Below are 22,928 nucleotides of genomic sequence, written 5' to 3'. Positions count from 1 at the left end.
TAACCTCAAAGTATATTGAACCTACTGAAGAAGACGTGATATAGAAAGATTATTTCATGAGGGAGGAAAGAACACTAACTGATAGTTAAGTCAAGTAAGGCCTCTTATAGAAGTGTGATATGGGCAGAGCTCTGAAGGATTCTAGGTGTTTCAAGAGGTAAAGGGAAGGGGTTCGTTGTAGGTATAGTGCAAAGGCACAAAGACAGGAGGTATCAAGGTTAAGATACAACAAGTAGGCCAATTTGGCTGGATGACAGTGTAGTTATGCTAAATTTCCTAAATATTTTGGATATTTTTAATAAAATTGAATTTACTGGTCAATAGTGTGGCATCATGATAGGCAAAAACAAACCAAGAATATCACACAGGACAAAATTATAGTTTTGAAAATGATAGAGATCAAAGTTTTGCTAAACTATTTTCATGAAAATATATCTGCAGTAATGGGTTAATTTCTTGTTCGTATATTTTAAGTGGGAGAGTCTTGGATAAGATGACAGCTTCTAGTTGAGGATGACTGAGACTGAAGATTGTTTGCTATAAGTGTGGAAATAACTGGATTCGGGGGAGAGGGGGTCAAGTTGTGTGTGTGGATAAACTAAGCAAAGGCAGGAGCAATGATATCTACCTTCAAATAACTGAAAAGTTGTCAGGTAAAAGAAGAATTAAATTCATTAATGTCAGTCCCAAAATGGCAGAACTAGAACCCATGATCAAGGATTAGAGGGTAAAGAATACATCTCAATAAAAGGTAAAAACCTTAAATAGAGCTTTATAAAAGATGGATGGGTTGTCTAGGAAGACAGTGTGTTGAACATGGTTGGTGTGTTGCAGTAGAGGGTTCTTAGAAATGTATTCAAAATTCCTCTATCAGATGGAAATTCAAATTTATGACTTTTAAGGCCTCTTTCAGATTTGAGACTTTATGATTCTAGAAGTCCATCCACATCTTTTGAAAAGCTTATCATGATTTGGCCCTGGCAATGTTGGGGTTAGCAAATGTATCTATTAGAGTTTATAGAAAACAGGGTAACATCGCCACCTAGTGGCCACATAACCAGAGTTGTATTCAGTTAGTCAAGCATTAAGTGCTTATCAAACTTACTAGGAATATAAAACCTTCTATTAACTGTGGCCCTGTGTTACATTTTCAGGTTTGATATTGTCCTTGCCCTCAAGGAGCAGTCAATCTATTAGACTTGGTTAAAATATGAACAAGAAATCAATGTACATATGCCATGACCATGTTCTAAGTTGGATCAGAATAGAGAGAATAATTCAGAAATTATGCTTAGTGGGAAATGTACTAGAATGTTTTAAATTGGATTCCTGGAGGGGACAAAACTAGCACAATTATTTTATATTGAATCATAAAATCTAAAATTAGAAATGGACCTATATATATTTTATATATATAATATATATATATTCAATTTATATATTGAATTCCTCCTGTACATGAGTAAACAGCACAATGTGCTATTCACCATCCTTAATGTGTAACTCTCCAGCTCTCACTTGATCACATAAGTTTTCCTCAATATCTATCTAAATTTTGTCTCCTTGCAACTTCTACTCATTACTCCTAGTTCTTCTCTCTGGGACCAAGCTGAACAAGGCAAATGCCTCTTCTGGATAACAAACCTTCAGATATTTGAAGACTGATATAAAGTCTTGTCTATTATGGAGTAAAAATCCCAAGTTCTTTCCAGAGATCCTCACCGTCCTGAATATGATGAAAGGGGTATCAAGCAAGTTTCTGCCATATGTTATTTGTAAGGACAATGTGGGTAAAGCATCTCAGTGAGAGTTAAGATTGGCGGGGGGGGGGGGGGGGGGAGTAAAGTGTACCTTTGAACATCTTTGTGTATGGATTAAAATGATTCTGGGAGTACTGTATAGTTAAAAAACTTCAGATCAGGAAATTTTGATTCTAGCTCTGGCCCACTCAGTGGAATGTTCTGTGATGTGGGGAAAATAATTTAAATTTTCAAACCTTCAATTTCTTCTTCTGCCAAATAAAAGAACACATGGTATTTAAGGTTTCTACTCTCTCTTACAATTTATTGTCTAGGACTTCATATTGTGTATTCAAGGTACTTTCCAGATCTAGTGCTATATAAATCTAAACATGTAAAACCATCTCCGGAATCATCAAATCTTTCCTATCTGTGTTGCTTACTTTTTAACTAGTCAGGTACCAAACTTCATATATAATTTTTCCTTGGTGAAATAAAGGAAAAAAAAAAACAGTCAGCCATTGACATAGGATAGTTTTGATTGTACCTTAACCAAAAGAAGAGATGTGTACTACATGACCTAAACAGAACCCAAGTTTTGAGAACAATATTCCCCTATGTAGTTCCATCTATTTCATTTCTTCTCCCATTAATACACAGATCTTTCATGGCATCATAAAGTCTCAACATATATTTTCCAATTAATCAAAGTTTGGAATAATTCCTAAGTTAATTGTCTAAATAAAATAAATGCAACATTTGTGGATACTTACCAGATTATTATTATTTTCAAAGTCTCCGTCTTGAGAGTTGTTTTGAGACAACTTTGAGAGTTGTTCCATTGCAACTCTTGGGGCCTTCCAAAGGTCAACCTGAATCTAACTAGAGTCCTGCTTTCTCCTTAAAACCTTTTCAAGCCATCCTATCTCTCCTTACTGTAAACTATTACCAAGACTATATGGCTTAGCACTTAATTGTTCCCTAACTGGCTCATTGACTCTAGACTTTTTGAAGCTGCAAGCAGATTTCATATTTGTTCTGTATCCACCATAATACTTACATAGTGCTAAGTACTTTTATCAATTCATCAAGGATAAACTATTTCATTGGAGTAGCTACTCCCCACATTAATGAAGATTACAACTATATATGACCTATTTCATAAATCTGAGAGTGTTTACCGAACCTCCAATAGGTTATTAAATTCTTATAATAAAACATCTATATATCAGGGGTGGGATTTGAACCTAGGCTCTCCTGACTAATTTTAGCACATTCTCCACTATATTATGTTAGTATATCTTGTATTAGACATATATAGCTCAATAAATTCTCATTGATTGATTGGATTTGTTTAATTACATTGAATTCAGAAGATACAGAATGAAAATGTGTGTATATTCTCTAAATCTTGTGCATATGAATGAATGAATGAATAACCCATCACAGGTTATTTTAAAAAGCCAAAGATTTCAGAAAATATCTCTGGATTTTTTTATTGATATGAAAAAGGACACAGGTGTTCTCCCACAATGATCCTCCAGGATCCCTTCTAGGGACAAAATCTTGGGCTCCATGTGCAGCTCATTAGGTTGGCATTATTCATAGTATTGAACTACCCAGATAAGACCAAAGGGACTAGATAACTATCATTGATCTTCTTAAAAAAATGTTGTTCCACAAAATATACATAGACATATGTGTGTATGTATGTATATATGTAGGTGTGTATATATTATATATGTATATATTAGAATATAATATATAATGTAAAAATAAAAGGCATTAATAAAAAATTCCTTAAATACTAGAATTGGGCAAGTGAAAATGGACTCCATGAGACATCAAGAAACAATAAAACAAAGTAAAAAGAATGAAAAAATAGAAGAAAATGGGAAATATCATTGGAAAAACATCTAACCAAGAAAACAGATCCAGGAGAAATAATAAAAGAATTATTGGACTACCTGAAAGCTATGATCAAAAAAAGAGCCTAGGGGCAGCCAAATGGTGCAGTGAATAGAGCACTGGCCCTGGAGTCAGGAGGACCTGAGTTCAAATCTGGCCTCAGACACTTGACACTTACTAGCTGTGTGACCCTGGGCAAGTCACTTAACCCCAATTGCCTCACCAAAAACAAAACAAAACAAAAGAGCCTAGATATCATATTTCAAGAAAATATTAAGGAAAACTCCCCTGGTATCTTTTATCCAGAGGGCAAAATAGAAATTGAAAGAATGCACTGATCAACTCCTGAGATTCCGAAATGAAAACTCTCAGGAATATTATATCAAAATTACAAAACTCCCAGGTCAAGAACAAAATATGGTAAGTAGTCAGAAAGAAAGAAAAAATTAATATGATGGAGCCACAGTTAGGATCACACAAGATTTAGCAGCTATCACATTAAAGGAGTGCAAGCCTTGGAATAGAAAATTCCCATAGGTAAAGTAGCTAGGATTACAACCAAGGATTAACTCCCCCAGCAAAATGGAATATAATCTTTCAGGGGGGAAAACTTAATGAAAACTTATTTTTTTTAATTTTATGATTTGTAAATAAAAATTATGAAAAGAATTAATAAAAAAGAATGAAATTGAGGACTTTTAAGCATTCCTAATTAAAAGAAGACAGTTGAATAAATATTTGACATTTAAACAGAAGACTCAAGAGAAAGTTGAAAAGGTAAACATGAAAGATAAATCATAAGGGAATTCATATGTTTAAACTACTTACATTCCTACATGGGAAGATGATCCTTAAAATCCATAAGAACTTTATCAGTATCAGGGCACTTAGAATGATTCTACATAGACAGAGGCCATAAATGTAAATAGATTATATGGGGGTAATCTCCAAAAACTTGAAGGAGTAAGAAAAAGGGATAAACTAGGAGAAGAAGAAAGAAGTTGGTTGGGGAAATTTTCTTACAGAAAAGAAGCATACAAGAAAATGCTTTTAAAGTGGAAGAGTAGGCAAGGTTTGAAACTTATTTTCTTCAGAATTGGTTCAAACAGGAATATATATATATGTGTGTGTACATATATATAATATATATGTACACACATGTGCATGTGCATATACACGAGTGTGCATATACAAACACATATATTTGTGCATATATGTGTATTGTGTGCATACACACAGACACTCAATTGTGTATAAATGTAACTTACTGAATAGAGAAATAGGAAAGGAGTGAAATAAGAGAAAGGGGCAAGGTGATAAAAAGGAGAGGAGACTGAGGGAGGCAGTGGTTAGAAGAAAAATAGACTTTTGGGGAAGACAAGTTAAAGAGATAATGGAGAGAGAGAGAGAGAGAGGAGGAGAAGAAGAAGAAGAAGAAGAAGAAGAAGAAGAAGAAGAAGAAGAAGAAGAAGAAGAAGAAGAAGAAGAAGAAGAAGAAGAAGATGATGATGATGGGATGGAGAGAAATACAATTGGTAATCATAACTGTTAATGTGAATGTATTGAGCTTACCCATAAAATGGAATCATATAGCAAAATGGATTAGAAACAGAATCCAGCAATATGCTGTTTACAACAAACACACTTCAAACAAAAACAAACATACAGATTTAAAATAAAAGGCTGAAACAGAATATATTATGCTTCAGCTTAAGCAAAAAAGGGAGGAAAGAAAGAAAAAGAAAGAAAGAAAGAAAGAAAGAAAGAAAGAAAGAAAGAAAGAAAGAAAGAAAGAAAGAAAGAAAGAAAGAAAGAAAAAGGAAGGAAGGAAGAAAGAAAAGAGCAGGGATAGTAATCATGATCTCAGACAAGGCAAATACAATAATAGAGCTAATTAAAAGAAGTAATCAGGGAAACTACATCTTGCTAAAACATACCATAGATAATCAAATAATTTCAGATATTTTTACACAAGTTTCTCTGGAAAAGAGAACTATACAAAGGAAATTTTATAAAATATGCAGGGAATATACAAATATACAGGGAAAATTTATAAAAACAAAATCCATTACCCAATTGATAAACTATCAAAGAATATGAACAAGAAGTTTTCAGAAGGAGAAATGAAAGCTATGTATAGTCATAAAAATGTTCTAAATGACTATTGATTAGAGAAATGCAATTTTTAAAAACTCTGAGATGCCACCTCACACATATCAGAAATGACAAATGCTGTAAAGAATGAGAGAAAATAGGTGCACTATAAATTGTTGGTGGTTATGAATTAGTCTAATCATTCTGGAGAACAAATTGGAACGATCCCCAAAGGGGTATACATCTACATAAATACGCACACACACACACACACACACACACACACACACACATATTTGGTCAAAGGGTATATACATCTATATATCTCTATCTGTTTATATATCTATATACCCTCTAGCCTAGCAATACCAGTAATAGCGGAAATCAAAGAAAAATGAAAAGGACATATATGTACAAATATATTTATTGCTGTTATTTTTGTAGTGGCAAAGATTTGCAAATTGAAGGAAGGTTTATCCATTAAAGAATAGCTGAAAAAATTGTGGCATATCATTGTGATGAAATACTATTAAGTTATAAGAAATGACTGTGTAACGATTGGAATAACGCCACCTGCTGGAGACTTACTGTAGAAGAGTTCTGCGCATGAAGCGAAGGTCTTTGAGGGCAAGACCAGGAGTCTTTTCTTTGGCATCAGGAAGTGACGCAGACTAGTGGGAGGAGGAAGGAAGAGACTGGTGCTTGGTCTTGCGCTCTTTCCTCTGGACTCTGGTGGAGAAGGGAGCTAGAAATGTGCTCTCCCTTTAATAGATAGGAATCTAGGCCTTTCTCTCTCTTTACCAAATTCTTATTCTCCTTAATAAATGCTTAAAAGTCTAACTCTTGCTAAAGCTTATAATTTATTGGCGACCACTCATTAGATATTTTAGACAGACAAGCTAGAATTTTAGCCCTTAACAACTGGAGAGGCAGGGTTCAGAAAAATATGCCAGACCCATATTAACTGATGAAAAGTGAAGTGAGAAGAATTTGAATATTGTTGTGCACAGTAACAGCAATTTTGTAATGATGATTAACTATGAAAGACTTAGCTATTTTGATCAATACAGTGATTCAAGACAATTTCAAAAAATGCATGATGAAAATGCTATATACCTCCAGAGAATTAATTGATGAGCACTGAGTATGAATTGAAGTATACCTTTCTGACTTTATTTGTTGTTAGTGTTGATGTTGGTGACGTGGCTAATATGGAAATGTTTTGTGTGATTTCACATGTATAATTGATATAATTTTGCCTGCCTTCTTGGTGGGTGGGGAATAGGATGGAAGGAGGAAGAGAATTTAGAATTTTATTAAAAAAAAGGATGTAAAAATGAATTAATAATAAATTTATACATATTTAAAAGGCTTATGCTTTTTAAGTTGTAAAGTACAAAAGAATTTTCATATAAGCTCTGTTACCATTGACTTTATGGACTGTCAAAAGAATGTAAACTATGTTGAATGATTCAGGGCCCAGCAGAAAAAGGAGAAATAATAACAATTTTCCTAAGTGGGCAAGCTTCTCACTCAATCCTCAGCTTTTAGGTAAGAATGCTTTAGTCAGCTAAAAAGAAGCTCCAGGGGGCAGCTAGGTGGTGAGGTGGATAAAGCACCAGCCCTGGATTCAGGAGGACCAGAGTTCAAATGTAGCCTCAGACACTTGACACTTACTAGTTGTGTGACCCTGGGCAAATCACTTAACCCCCATTACCCCACAAAAAATAAAAAAAGAAGCTCTAATCATTAATCTTTTTGTTCCATTTACTTAGAATTCTAAATTTATTTTTCCCCAATCATATGTAAAAACAAGTTTTAATGTCCATCTTAAAAAACTTTGTTCCAAATTCTCTTACTCCCTGACTTCTCACCCCGCCTTATGAATGCAAGTTATTCAATATAAGTTATGCATATGTAGTCATGTAAAACATTTCCATATTAGTCAGATCGTAAAAGAAAACAGACAAAAAAACTTAAGAAAAAGAAAAAAATATGCTTCAATCTGTATTCAGATACCATCAGTTCTTTCTCTCTAGATGGATCACATTTTTCATAAGTCCTTCAGAGTTGTCTTGGATCATTGCATTGCTGAGGATAGCCAAGTCATTCACAACTGATCATCTTGCAGTATTACTGTTATTTTGTATACAGTATATGTCACTTTGCATTAGTTCATCTAAGTCTTTCCAGGTCTTACTGAGAGCATACTGCTCATCATTTCTTATGGTATAATAGTGTTCCATCATAATCTCATCCCACAATTTGTTCAGCTCTTCCCCAATTGATAGACATCTCCTCAATTTCAATTTATTTGCACCAGAAAAGGGCTGCCATAAATATTTTTTGTACATATAGGTCCTTTAACTTTTTTTTTTGTTTGTTTGTTTTTGTTTTGTTTTGTTTTTAGTGAGGCAATTGGGGTTAAGTGACTTGCCCAAGGTCACACAGCTAGTAAGTGTTAAGTGTCTGAGGCCGGATTTGAACTCAGGTACTCCTGACTCCAGGGCCGGTGCTAAATCCACTGCGCCATCTAGCTGTCCCCCTTTAACTTTTTTTTATCTCTTTTTGGATAGCGACTTAGCAGTGGTATTACAAGGTCTGAGAGTATGCAGGGTTTTACAGTCATTTGGCCAGTTCCAAATTGCTGGACAAAATATTTGAATCACGTTACAACTCCACTAAAAATGCATTAATGTCTCATTTTCTCCATATCCCCTACAAAATTTGCCATTTTCCTCTGTTGTCCTACTATCCAATCCAATAGGTATGAGGTAGTACCCCAGAATTGTTTTGACTTGGATCTCTCTAATCAATAGTGAGTTGGAGCATTTTTTTTTCATATGGCTATAGATAGCTTTGATTATTTCACTGAAAATTCTTCATGTCTTTTGATCATTTTTCAATTGGGAAATGGCTCTTATTTTAATAAATCTGACTAAAATCTGCATGTATTTGAGAAATGAGGCCTTTGTCAGACAGACTTCTTTAAAATTTTTCAGTTACTATTACTAACTGTATTTCTCTCCATTCTTTCCCTCCCCGTGACATTTACTCTATTCTCTATCTCCTTTCACCTTCTTCCTCCTCAAAAGTATTTTGCTTCTGACTGCCCCCTCCCCCAATCTGCCCTCCCTTCTATCATCCTTCCCTTATCCTCTTCCCCTTCTACTTTCCTGCAGGGTAAGATAGATTACTATACCCAATTGAGTGTGTATGTTATTCCCTCTTTGAGCCAATTCTGATGAGAGTAAGGTTCACTCACTCACCAGCACCTCCCCCATCTTTCCCTCCACTGTATAGCTTTTTCTTGCTCCTTTTATGTGAGATACTTTACCCCATTCTGAGATAAATTGTTTGATGATAATTCAGGTCTAATTAAAACGTGCTAGTCAGCCCAGGTCAATTTCTTATTCTCGCTCTCCTTTCTGACTACACTTTGATGAGAGGAGAGACCATATTCTATCCATCTGAAGCTGACTTGAGGCTAAGAAGGTATTCTTTTCTTTGCCTCTTTCTGCATGTTCTTTCCTATTTTAGGTGAAGGATATTGGGGATGACAATAATCTCATGACTTTCAAAAAGTTAGGAAAATGAGTCACTAGCAGTCCTGAATGCCAAGATTTTCTGGGATTCAAACAATGATGAGTAAAGTTCCAAGCAACATGTCCAATCCAGTGCGGTAGCATGAGAAGAATCATACATCCATTGGCCATGCATCACATGGAAGGAATTTGGTAGAATCTGTCTTAAGTCTGAGTCCACTCTGCCCAGTAAGTGAGATGGAATATGGGAAAGGGTCCTATGGGGAAAATGTTTGTATTTTTATACTTTTATACTTTTATATTTTTTATATTTTTATATAAATATACAATAGATATATATAGATATATAGATATCTATCTATTTTTTATATTTTAATGTTTTTATATTTTTTATATTTTTATACTTTTATATTTTTGCAATACATATCATTGCATACAAGGTAATTAATGTTAATTGGTTAACTGGAATTGAGGTGCTAATCATTGACATTTAAACAGTGAAAGTAGGAACACACTTGAATAGGTCCTTAAAACAATGATATTAGGAACAAAAGACATTCTAAAACAGATTCCTAAGGAAAAGTAGTTAGTACCACTCTAGAAGAGTGAGTCCAGAAGATCACTACAGATACAAATATTTTTTTTTTTTTACCTTTTTTGTTTGTTTGTTTTGTTTTATTTTCAGGCCAATCAGTTGAAGTTAAGAAAACTGAAAGAACTGGCCTAAAGTCACTAATCAGTCAATTATATTTAAAAATTACTAAGTGCTCGTCATATGATAGACACTAAGTGCTTGGGACACTGTGAAAGGGTGAAAAGTGTTCTTGTACTCAAGAATTACAAGTTCTTTTTTAAAATTTTTTTTATTGCAGGGCAATTGGGATTAAGTGACTTGCCCAAGGTCACACAGCTAGTAAGTGTCAAGTGTCTGAAGTCAGTGCCCCAGAATTACAAGTTCTAAAGAAGAAAATATGTTATTAGCAGGCACATAGAAGATATATACAAAGTACAAAGGAGAAACTGTAAGGATCACACAAGACTTACTAGTTGCCACATTAAAGATAAAGGATTTGGAATTATATATAACAAAAGAAAAAAGATAAAGGGCTATATTCAAGAATAATCTATTTTAGGAGGGGGGAAATAGTATAATACTCCAGGAGAAAAAATATGTGGACCTTTGGGAGAGAATTTCCAAGAATTCCTGTTACAAAAGCAGAATTAAAACTGATTTTGAATTAAAACATATTTTGAAGTGGAATAACAGGAGGCAAGAGAAATATAGAAAGGTAAACATGGTTGTTAAATTGTAATGAAATATGTGGGAGTTTAGTGTTTACATTACAGTAGGATAAGAAACAAATGTCTTCTCAGAACCCTAATAAGTTTAAGCATCATAGAGAAAGGTAAATATGACAAAGGGTTTTTGGGTGATTTTGTTCTCTTTTGATGGTCTCAGGAGAGTACAAATTAGAAAGGAAAGTATAGAGGACTATACCAGAAAAGAGAGTAGTAAGAAGGAGAGGTATATCATTAACACATAATAAAGGTGGATAAGATGAAGAAAGCAGAGAAAATTGGAAAGGATGTCTATAAGATTTGAGATTAGTGCTACGTTTTGAAGGAAGCAATGAGAACGAGTAAGAGAAGATGAGCATGAAGAATTTAAAAGGCATGAGGACACCCAGAGAAACAGAAGATGGCATGTTATATATGAAAAAAAGAAAGTAAGCTATTGTTGATTAAAGTCCAAAACAGTGAAAATATAGGAAAGAAGGCAGGTTATAAAGAAGTTTAAATGACAATGACTTCATATTTGACCCTTGCTTTAAAAGAAGACCACTGGCATTTATTGATAAGGGTGATAACAAGGTCAGATCTGCACTTTAGGAAAAAATTCTTTTGGCATTGGAGTGGAGGATGCACTAGAGTGAGGAGAAACAAGATAGGGAGACCAGTTTAAAGGTTATTCCAATGGACCAACCAGTCAATCAGTCAAAAAGCATTTATTAGCAGTTAATATGCTAGGTATTGTGATAAGTGCTAATTAATGGTGAAGGACTGAATTAGGTGGGAGTGAGAAGGTGACATATACAAGATATGTTGTAAAATTAGAAAAAGAACAATTGGCAGTAGATCAGATATGTTGGATAAATGAGAGGAAGAGATATTGAGATAGACAATGAGGTTTTGAGAATAGCTGACTGATAAGATGGTGTTGTCCCTGCCAGTGAAAGGAAATTTGTGAAAAAGAAAGGGTTTGTGAGAAAAAATAATAAGATTTCTTTGGACATGTTGAATTTGAGATATCTATTGTGCATGCACCTTAAATTGTTTGATGGACAGTTGGCAATGCTGCATTGTAGATCAGGACATGTGAAAATGAGACTACTTGCATTTATAAAAATATGTGAGTATAATGTCAACAAAACATGAGGTACTTTGTGAGGGGAGAGTACATTAACAATGAAGGACATCAAGAAATGTCTTGTTTAGGAATTGGCACCTAAGTTCTACAATGAAGGAACCTACTTGTAAATATTACAGATGCATTTTCCAGTATGATTATAAAAGTGGGTTGCCAGTTCCCAAACAAGTCAGCACTAATTGAAATCTTGTTTTTCTTCCCTTTCCCCTTGATACTATATGTTGTCTCTCTTCTCAGGCATGGTCCAAATTAAAGGAAGTCATCCATAGCACCTCATTTATAATTCATGCAAAAGTTACAAAGGGCTATGTGTTTGTCCTGCTTCAATAATGTCCCCTAATTCTAATTTGACTTTCAGTGCACTCTGACTACTTATCTACAATCTTCAAAGTCTCATAATTATATTTAGCAGCTAATGAACTCTATATCAAGAGTGGACCTGGACAAAAGAAACTATTGTTATTACTATTGTTCAGAGTGGCGGTGTTCTTGTTATTTTAGCTATTGGGCCTTAATGATGTTTTCAGAAAAGAAATGGTGTATTCACAGTCCACAGCTAAAGGTGACAGCCATCCATTGGCATATTTTTGAATAAGGTTCATATTTCTCTTTCACTATCCTATGTGATCCCTTTATTTATTAAAAGTGAGTGTACTTGTTATTAGTAAAATCGTTAGTGATACAGTGAGGTAGAAGGGATAGAATGGGTGTCCTTAGGTGGTTCTCTATCCACTGAAGACAAAAAACATAAATTACCAAAGTTTTTTTTTAATTTCTCATTTTGGTTGTCTTTAAAGTTGTTCAATATTATTTACTCTCATATCTGATATCCATTTATTTAAATCTATATATTTACAATATATATATATATATATATATATATGAATATCCAGATACATAGCTATTTCAGATATGTGATATAGATTTTTCTGTCTATCCCATCTATATCACTATCTATTTTATTTCACAAAATATTACATTTTTTTTGAATCAGGTCATAATAATTGGTACATTATCCCTGTACTAAGCATAATCGGAGCATGTCCTTTGATTGATTGCTTCATTAACTGTTTCTGCAAAACTATAAAATCACATGAAAAAATATTATGAAGTATAGCTATTCAAATAGGTGTGTAAATGGACAGGAAAAAATCCACTGGAGTTTTAAAATATTATAGTGGAGTTTTGTTATGTACTTTATTGGAAAACAGCCATAATCATGAAAAAAATCATGTTAACCTTATATTGTAGTATTATTTGACTAAATGTGTGTGTTCTGAGGAAAGGTGACAATGAAAAGAATGCTAGACTGAGAGTGAGGGGATCTGAGCTCAAACTCTACCAATTACTGGCTATGTAACCTTGGTAAAGCATAAAAACTCTTTGACCTCAGTTCCTTCATCTGTTCTATGGGAATGATACTATTACCATTATCCAAATCTCAGGATTTTTTTTTTTTTGAGGGGGCCAAGAACACGTTTACCCATCTTGGAAAGAACAGTATCTTTAGAGTCAGAGAATTGTTATTCAAATCCCAACTTTGCCACTTATCACATATGTGATCTTGAGAAAGTCACTTAATTTCTCAGGGCCTAAGTTTCCTTATCTGCAAAATGAGGGGTTTGGTCTAGATGACTTCTACAATCCTACATGCACAGGAAATCTTCAATTATATTTCTATAAAGGTCATTTCATTATTCATATAAACTCAGGTGAAGTATGGGAAGTTTATAGCAAAATATGACAAATAACAACTCTGTTCAGATTATAACTCTGAGATTACATTTTACACATCATTTAGTTATTTTGATAGTAATAACTGATATTTGCTAGCATTTGAAAAAATGCTTTAAAAATAATTTTCCTATATTATCTAATGTGAAACATGACAACTTTGTGAGTTAGGTATTCTGATTGCTATAACTCCAATTTTAAAAATAAGAAAAAGAGGATTACGGAGGTTTTTTTTTTTTTTTCTCAAAGTTAATTAGTTAATACATGTCAGAGGTGAACTTTGGATTCTTTTTCAAATCCTAGTGCAGCCTTTGCTTCACTATTGCATATTTTTTCTCTCTGACTCTGTACCCCCTGAACCCACAGTTATAAAACTGGGGTTCTGACAAGTTTTACCTAACAATGAAAAATTAGGAATTTTTCACAACTTAGTTTACACTTTGATTAACACCTCAAATATCACAGAACCTCTTGCATAAGATATAGAAACACACATCATTGTCTTAAGTAACCAAATGGGGAAAAATAAATGGATAAATATACCTCTCTCCAAGTCCATTAGAGATTTGGATGCCAAATGAGTTTGGTCTGGATTTTAAAAAATAATGCATTTTAATAAGCAAAATCTATTGTCTTACTCTCCTATTTCTTCTCCTTCCCACCCTCAATGTAAACCAAAGTAAAACAAAACACTTTAGAAATATGTATAGTCAATCAAAATTAATTTCCATATCAAAAAATTATCTCATTCTATATTTGAGACCTTCTACATTATGTTTATAAGAATTCCTAATTCTTTCAAAGTTCTTTGTTTCCAATTTAAAAGTCGTTCTTTTAACTGTTCGTTTCACCCTGCATCAATTCATACAAGTCTTCACAGGTTCTTTTTGAAACCATCTTCATTATTTCCTATAGCAAAATAGTATTTCATCACATTTACAATGTTCATCCATTTATTTGTGCATCCATTGCCCAATTTATGAGAACTTCCTCATAATCCCATTCTTCACCATATCAAAAAGATCTATATTTTTGGACATCCTTAGTTAAAAGTGTTTGTTTGTTTGCTATTTTTTTAAAAAAGTGTTTTTTGTCCTTTAGACAAATATTTTCTTTAATCTATCCTCCTTGTAATTCCTTTACCCTCTTCTCCCCTTTCCCTCTTGTTTACCTGTAAAGTAAAATATATTTCTTTATCTTATTCTGTGTATATTTATTCTTCCTTACTTTAACCTGGTGACATGAAAACACTCTTGAAGTGTCAGCTGCTCCCCTTAACCCCTTGTCCTTGTTGTGTAATTGTGCACCTTGATTATATAAGATAATTTTCCCTAACCTTCCATTACCTTCTACTCCCTATTATTACTCCTCCTTTCACTCTCCATTTTTTTTAAGACCATCAAGACCTAATAAATTCACTTTCAAGCTTTGTCTAGTTTAGACTCCTTCTATAATCCCTGATGATGATAGGTTACAAAGTACACACACACACACACACATACACACACACATATTTATATATATATATAATTTCCTCATATTGGAATGTAAACAGTCTATACTTTTTTTAGTCTCATCATTTATTCATGTTTACTTTTTTGTGGTTCTATTAATTCCTGTGTTTGAACTTGAAAGTTACTATGCAGGTCTGGTATATTCATCAGGAATGCTTAGAAGTCCTCTATTTTATTAAAGGTCCACTCGAGTCGCTATATCATTATACTCTTTTGTGCTGCTTAAGTTGTTTTTGACTGTAAGACCACATCCTTTATCTTTTGGAATATTTTCTTCCAAGTCTCCATTCCTATTTTGTTTTGTTTTGTTTTGTTTTGGTTTTTTGGGCAATGAGGGTTAAGTGACTTGCTCAGGGTCACCCAGCTAGTAAGTGTCAAGTGTCTGAATCTGGATTTGAACTCAGGTCCTCCTGAATCCAGTGCTTTATCCACTGCACCACCTAGCTGCCCCCCCATTGCTGTTTTATTGGGGTGCTGAGTTATGTTATTCTAGGATCTCAAGGACAAGCTAGGTATCTATGAGCTTTCATTACTTCCAAAGTAGTCTAATCTGATGAAAAGTTTGATTGCTATGCTTCCTCATCCCCACCAGTACTGACCCCTGCAAAGACCTTTGGTTGAGTAGCAGTAGAATTCTGCTGAACTCAGCTCCTATCAGCAATTTGGAAAAGCCTGTTGGTTCAGAAAAGATAGAAGATATCTTTTTTTAAATTAATAAAGTATTTTTTTCCCATTACATGTAAAGATAGTTCTCAACTTTTGTTTATACAAGCTTTCTAATTTCATATTTTTCTCCCTCCCTCCCCTCCCCCCTCCCCTAGATAGCAGGTAATCTGATATACGTTATATTTATATATACATAATGACATTAATCATATTTCTGCATTAGTCATGTTATAAGAGAAAAATCAGAGCAATGATGAAAAACCTCAAAATAGAAAAAACAACAGCATCAAAACCAAAAGAAATAGTATGGTTCATTCAGCATCTATACTCCACAGTTCTTTTTTTTTTTCTTTTCTTGGATTTGAAGATCCTCTTCTATCATGAGTTCCCTGGAACTCTTCTGTACTATTGCATTGGTGAGAAGAATATAGTCCATCATAGTAGATCAACACTCAATGTTGATGATACTGTGTACAATGTTCTTATGGTTCTGCTCATCTCACTTATCATCAGCCCATGCAAGACCCTCCAGGTTTCTCTGAATTCCTCCTGCTCATCGTTTCTTATAGCACAATAGTATTCCATTGTATTCATATACCACAACTTGTCCAGCCATTCCCCAATTGATGGGCATCCCCTCAACTTCCAATTCCTTGCCACCACATAAAGAGCAGCTATAAATATTTTTGTACATGTGGGTCCCTTTCCCCTTTCCATGATTTCTTTGGGAAAAAGACCCAAAAGTGGTATTGCTGGGTCAAAGGGTATGGACAGTTTATCACCCTTTGGGCATAATTCCAAATTGCTCTCCAGAATGTTTGGATCAGTTCACAGCTCCACCAACAATGCATTAGTGTTCCAATTTTCCCACAGCCTCTCCAACATTTATTATCTTCCTTTTTTGTCATTTTAGCCAATCTGATAGGTGTCAGGTGGTACCTCAGAGTTGTTTTAATATGCATCTCTCTAATCATTAGAGATTTAGAGCATTTTTTCATATGGGAATAGATAGCTTTGGTTTCTTCATCAGAAAACTGCCTGTTCATATCCTTTGACCATTTCTCAACTGGGGAATGACTTGGATTCTTATAAATTTAATTTTGTTCCCTATATATTTTAGAAATGAGGTCCTTATCAGAAGTACTGACCACAAAAATTGTTTCCCAGGTTTCTGCCTCCCTTCTAATTTTGGATGCATTACTTCTGTTTGTACAAAAATTTTTTAATTTAATGTAATCAAAATCATCCATTTTGCATTTTATAATATACTCTATCTCTTCTTTGGTCATAAACTGTTTTCCTTTCCAAACATCTGATAGGTAGACTATTCCTTTCTCTTCTAATTTACCTATTGTATCACCTCTTATGTCTAAATCATATATCCATTTTGATGGAAGATATTTTTTAATCTGGGATTCCTGCCCTAGTGATTGTTCTGTGGTCTGGGCTATATTCTAGAAACAAAGCCAAACTCTTACTCCTAGGGTATGAGCTACACCACCAGTGCTCATTTCTAAACTTCCTCATTTCATGGTTTCAGTATCTCTTTAAATAGAAGTACAAACATTAACTCTGGAATCAAGTCCACTTCTTAGTCCTCCCTTGATCTTGACCCAGAACTGAATAATTTGTGATAAAACTGCTAGTAGACACCTGTCCCCATCATCATAGACTCATATAAGTATGAGGGTACAGGACCTCCTCTTGCCTTGGTACAAAGCATCTCTTTGAGGCCTGGAGTGCTCCACATGAAGCATGCTACTATACTCACCCTCCCCCTACTGTCTTCAGACCTTTCTCCCTCCCTTTGCTGACTTGGGCTGGACAAATAACTTAGTGAGATTTATTCAGGATTCCTCATTAGTATGTTAGGTCTTAGTGTATTTTCTATACTAAGTTTTGTACAGGTGAGTTTGGCTGTATTGCTGGTAGCAACTCTGCTTCATTTGGATCCAGAATTAATAAGGAGTAGGAAAGGGAACTAATCTGCCTTTGGGAAATTGTTAAGATCTTTTAATGATCCAAACTTCCCTCTAAAACCAGAATTTTGTCTTTAAATGCCAATCTCCTGTGAGTTCTGTTACATGACTATGAAAAATGGAAAACTATACTGTTTGAAAAATTGGTATTGACAATTATCCAAAGGGTAATAGTGAGACACATGGTGTATGTGACCATTATGAAAAAAAAATCCATAAGCGAGGAATTGTGAAGAAGAAGCAAAGTAATGGTTGATATCATAGAAATCTATACATACAAAAAGAAGGTCTAGTCAATAAAAGGTTTCTAATGGTTAGTCATTTTTGTTATATTAGTATTCTTGTAACATTAAGAAAAAGGGAGGAATGTCTCCATCATACTGGGCAGATCTGTTGTGTTAAATATATAGGTCAATGTGGACAAGGATGACATAGGATTAATCGGTATCTGTGGCCTTCAAGCTGTATGTTAGGAATATTCACAGCCAAATATTTGAGTATTTATGTATTTAAGTAATTTAATTTTACATAATGTAAAAGTGCATTTGGAGACAACACTATTGTCCTCTACTTTTAAGGATTTCTCTAATAAAAAAAGGGAAATTTGTGTGCAGATTTTTTGAAAAAATTACAATCAATACAGACTAGGAAGAGAGAATTATTGATACATGAAATTGCATATCTTGAGGGTCATTTAATTTGGAGAAATGAGAAAGTAGGAGGGCTTGTGGGTCAATCCCAATGGGAAAACCTATCAGTATAATGTCTAATTGGTCCCTTCATATTGGGAAATGAGGATGTGGGATGGATAGTGGGGTTTTTTTTTTTCAGAAGAAATAGATGAGTAAATTTGTTGATGAATAAATCTAGTTAGGTGGAACAATAATGAAGTAGCATGGTGCATTAACAATTCCAGATGAAGAAAGAATTAGGGGTGAATTGTGGATCAATTTGTCTGGAGAAGGCAGAAAGTGAGTATAGTAACATTTTTTTTTTTTCAGAAGGAAGGAGACACAAAGGGAATGATTGATTTGTAGAGACATTCTTTTTATGTAAACCTACTAAGATGTCCTAATGAAAAAAAAACATAGAAGTGGTCACCTCCTCACTCAAAGTAGAAAAGCTGAGGAAAATATGAGGAAGATCAGTTCACTAAATAAGTATCATTCCCTTCTCTTGCTTTCTAATTCTACTGCAATTTCCCTTCACATATGACAAATTAATCCATAAAAAATACAATTAGTTTTATTCTGCTTTCCATTGACATTTTTAAAGTACAAATTGAATTAGAAGAATATAAGAAAATGTAGCTCCAGCATTTCAAAGTCTCCTCTCTTCAGATTTCCCTTTTCTGTATTCATAGAGTCTTATTGGAGTCCCAGTGAGATTACAGCAATCACAGGTCTTATTTTCACTAACATTTTTTGATTCTGTCATTTTCATCCAAACACCTTAGTCATAAGTAATTGGATTTCCCCATTCAGTGTGGTGTTGGTGATGGGGGAGGTAAAAATAGGCATTTTTATGATAATGAAAGCAAGTACCCATTTGACATTAAAGGACCTTGCAAGAGTATTCTGAGAATCTGGCTTTTAAGAGAATATGAACTAGGATGGTATGGGTTAGACTTTCAAAATGTTGGGCAGAAATGTCAGAGTAAAGAGTAATAACTAGTGACTATGTACACACCTATATGTTTATATGAATCGCACATCTATGCATGTGCACACATATGTGTATGTATAGGTATTTACCAGCCATTGCATATGTTTGTGGATGTGAATGTGGATGTGTGTGTGATTTTATTTACCATCCTCATCAATTACCTGAAGTCAAGATAAATGTCTTCAGGACAGAGGCTATGCCTATTCCTTTTCTATGTCCTGTATACTATCTAAAGGAAGGTGTTGCAATATAGTTCCTCTGACCTTATGATTTAGCAGATAGAGCACTTTCATTTTCGTCAGGATCAGAACCATGATCAGTGTAGGGTTACTGGTGACCTCCCTAGGTAGAGTCACTTCTTCCTCCTGGTGACCTCTCACTCATCTCTCCCTGTGCCTTTTCTAGCAGAGGAAAGTAATGTCAGCTATTGGTTGGTTGTTGTCCTTCATCCTAGAAAAGCACCAAAATGACATCACTGTGTTAGAGTCAAGTTACAGTGTGTCTGACAGTGGCTGATTAGACCAATATGATCTCAGAATGCTCTGCCACAGGTCAGATATGAATAATCCATGTGAACCTTTGAGGTGGATGTCAGGTATTATAGGGTAAAAGGCTATCAAGGTTTGTAATAACCATATCGTAACCTCCAATAGACATTCTATTGAAGCTCAGGAATGGAAGGGATTTAATATCTGAGTAAGATTTTGAAGTCAGAGCTTGGAAGTAATTGTGTCAAAGGGAAATAGCCTCAGTGAGAAGAGGTCCCTAGTCTCGTACTGAATGACCAGAGATGTAACAAGAAAATTCTTTGCTTCCTGATCAAAAAAGGGACAGTTCTGGGAACCTTATGCTCTGTGGTGGCCTGTCTGGGCAAGGCAAAGGGAAAGAGAATGAATCACAGCTAAAGTTACTATTACAATAACAATAACATTCTTATTCTTATAATTGTTTAATAATAATTAATTATAATAATAATATTTATATAGTGGTTATTATGTGTCAGGAACTGTGGTAAGAATTATACATTTATTATCACATTTTATCCTCACAACAAGCACCCTGGGAGGTAGGTGCTATTAATATCCCCATTTTACAGATGAAGAAATGGCAAACTAAGGTTAAATGACTTACCTGGGGTCACGCTAATGGGTCTGAGGCCCAATTTGAACTTGGGTTTCTGATTCCAAGCTGTTTGATTGCACCCTACATTAGGAAGGTCCCTAATTTGAGGTGTACAGGGTTCAGTTACAGTAATTGCTTCCTACCAGTAGGCTTATAGTGCCATACTCATCCATTATAAGTACCACTGCTGTGACCTAATTCCAGCCCAAATGTCAGGTTTATGCCTACAAGGAGGACTCGTGAGGACAAGGTCAAACAGGGACAGCAGAGCTATGAAGGAGAGATCTTCCTGATGATACTTACTGTGTATAGAAGGGAACTAAAGGAGAAAGAAAGAAGCCTATTTATGGCAGAGTGTTTGGAAATTGAAATGGGGTTTGGGGAAAGGTTTGCTTATTATAGGGCTTCTGTTTCTTTTCCAGAAGTCATGGTACCCCCTCTTAATGCCTTTTTCTCACAAATGCTCACCCCTCTCTTCAATTAATCAACCAATCATTCAATAATGATCTAAAATTTCTGCTATGTACTCCAGTGTCACTTGTACCACCACCCCTCTGCTGATAAAGTTGGCTCATGCTTAAGAAAATGGAAAGATCCTAGTAAGAGCTTTTATATCTTCATATACTATCTCCTCTTTTGCTCCAGGCTGAGTTACAAGTGGTCCTCCTCCTTCTCTCCTCCTCTTATCTCCTTCTGTTCTCTCCCATCTTCTTCCCCTCCCCTCCTCTTCCTCTCCTCTTTCTCCCCCTCTCTTCCACCCTCTTCCCTTCCCCTTCCATCCTCTCCCTTCATCTCCTCTCTTCTCTCATTTTTTCCTTTCATCTTCATTCTTTCCCTATCTATTAATTCCTTTATTATTTCTTATAAAAATGCCCAGGTCTAAAAGGGTACTCCCTCTCCCTAGAGCACCTTCGAGCCCTGGATTTATGAGTTTATATTCCTATAATCCCATCCTTCTTACAGAAAGAGAAAGAGAAATCTTAATTTATCTCTACCGTTTCCTCAAGGTATTATTCCATATGTTGGTTCCATTTCACAGCCAAACCCCTAAAAAGGACTGTCAACAATGCAAATAAAAATGCTTTCTTCAAGATTATCAAGGATCTTTTAAATAATTTTATGGATATATTTTAATCTTACAGCACCTAAATTTTCTCCCCTTGCATTAATAAATGTGTAATGATTAAATTCAATGATCTTTTTTTCTTTCTACATCTTCCATGATCTTTCCTAATCTTTTGATATTGTCCAACACTATCTCCTGCCTGTTCTACCTTTGATTATTCCTTTTCAGTCTCTTTTTTTTTTTAAGTGAGGCAATTGGGGTTAAGTGACTTGCCCAGGGTCACACAGCTAGTAAGTGTTAAGTGTCTGAGGCCGGATTTGAACTCAGGTACTCCTGAATCCAGGGCTGGTACTTTATCCACTGCGCCACCTAGCTGCCCCCTTTTCAGTCTCTTTTACAGAATTGTCTCTCATTTCATGCCTTCTACCTTTTGGTGACCTCCAAGGCTCTGCCCCGGGCCATTGTCTTCTCTCTACATAATCTATCCATTGCCTATCTGACCATAACCTCAGATGATCAGGTCTTTTCCTGTGTTTCATTCTACTTTAACCTATTCATCTTTACTATAATAGGTTGTCACCCATGTGGGTATGCTGGACCCAGCTGTAATTAACTCTCAATTTTTTTTAAGTATAAACATTCATACCTCAGAAATGGGCAATTAGTAAAAATTAGGCCCTAAGTTAATGTTTCATTGATAGTATAGATTTTTTAAAAATATATTAATAATGAAGATTAAAATGAAGAGTGCATGTATATATTCTCGCATTCTATCCGGATAACTAAATATTTATCACCATACCTCTCTTTACATCCTCCTTCTAATAGGTTGTTCTGACTTCATTCTTCCTTGATTCCTAATATGGATCTTATTTAACTGATCATACCTTTTATTGTCTCCTACTCTAAAATTGCTTGCTCCTTTGCCCTTGAACTGAGGCTCATACCCATCTATACACTATCAGAATCAGGATTCAAACTGATGTATTCTGACTTAAAGGACAGTACACTTTCCATGGTGCCATTTGAGAGAGGTGAAAGATGTGTCACTTCTCAATTAGGAATATATGGGGCAGGTAGGTGGCACAGTGGATAAAGCACCAACCCTAGATTCAGGAGGACCTGAGTTCAAATCCAGCCTCAGACACTTGACACTTAGTAGCTGTGTGACCCTTGGCAAGTCACTTAAACTCATTGCCCTGCAAAAAAATAAAGAAATAAAGAAGAAGAAGAAAAGAAAAAAAAGAAAAAAGGAATATTACACGGGGCTTTACAGATCCTTATTTCCCTGGTTAAGAAGCTCTTTGGGGTTTCAGCTATAGTGTAAAGTTCCTCATGTTCCCAATCCTCACTTAGAATTAATACTGGTAAACCTCCTGACTCTACTGACTACTTCTGACCCTCAGACATGAAGATACCTACCAAATACCTCATAGACATTGTCTTATTTGATCTGAACAAGATCTTA

This window comes from Dromiciops gliroides, chromosome 1 (assembly GCF_019393635.1).
Source record: "Dromiciops gliroides isolate mDroGli1 chromosome 1, mDroGli1.pri, whole genome shotgun sequence".
In the NCBI taxonomy this organism is placed as follows: domain Eukaryota; kingdom Metazoa; phylum Chordata; class Mammalia; order Microbiotheria; family Microbiotheriidae; genus Dromiciops; species Dromiciops gliroides.
Note: the sequence above shows the minus strand (reverse complement) of the source record.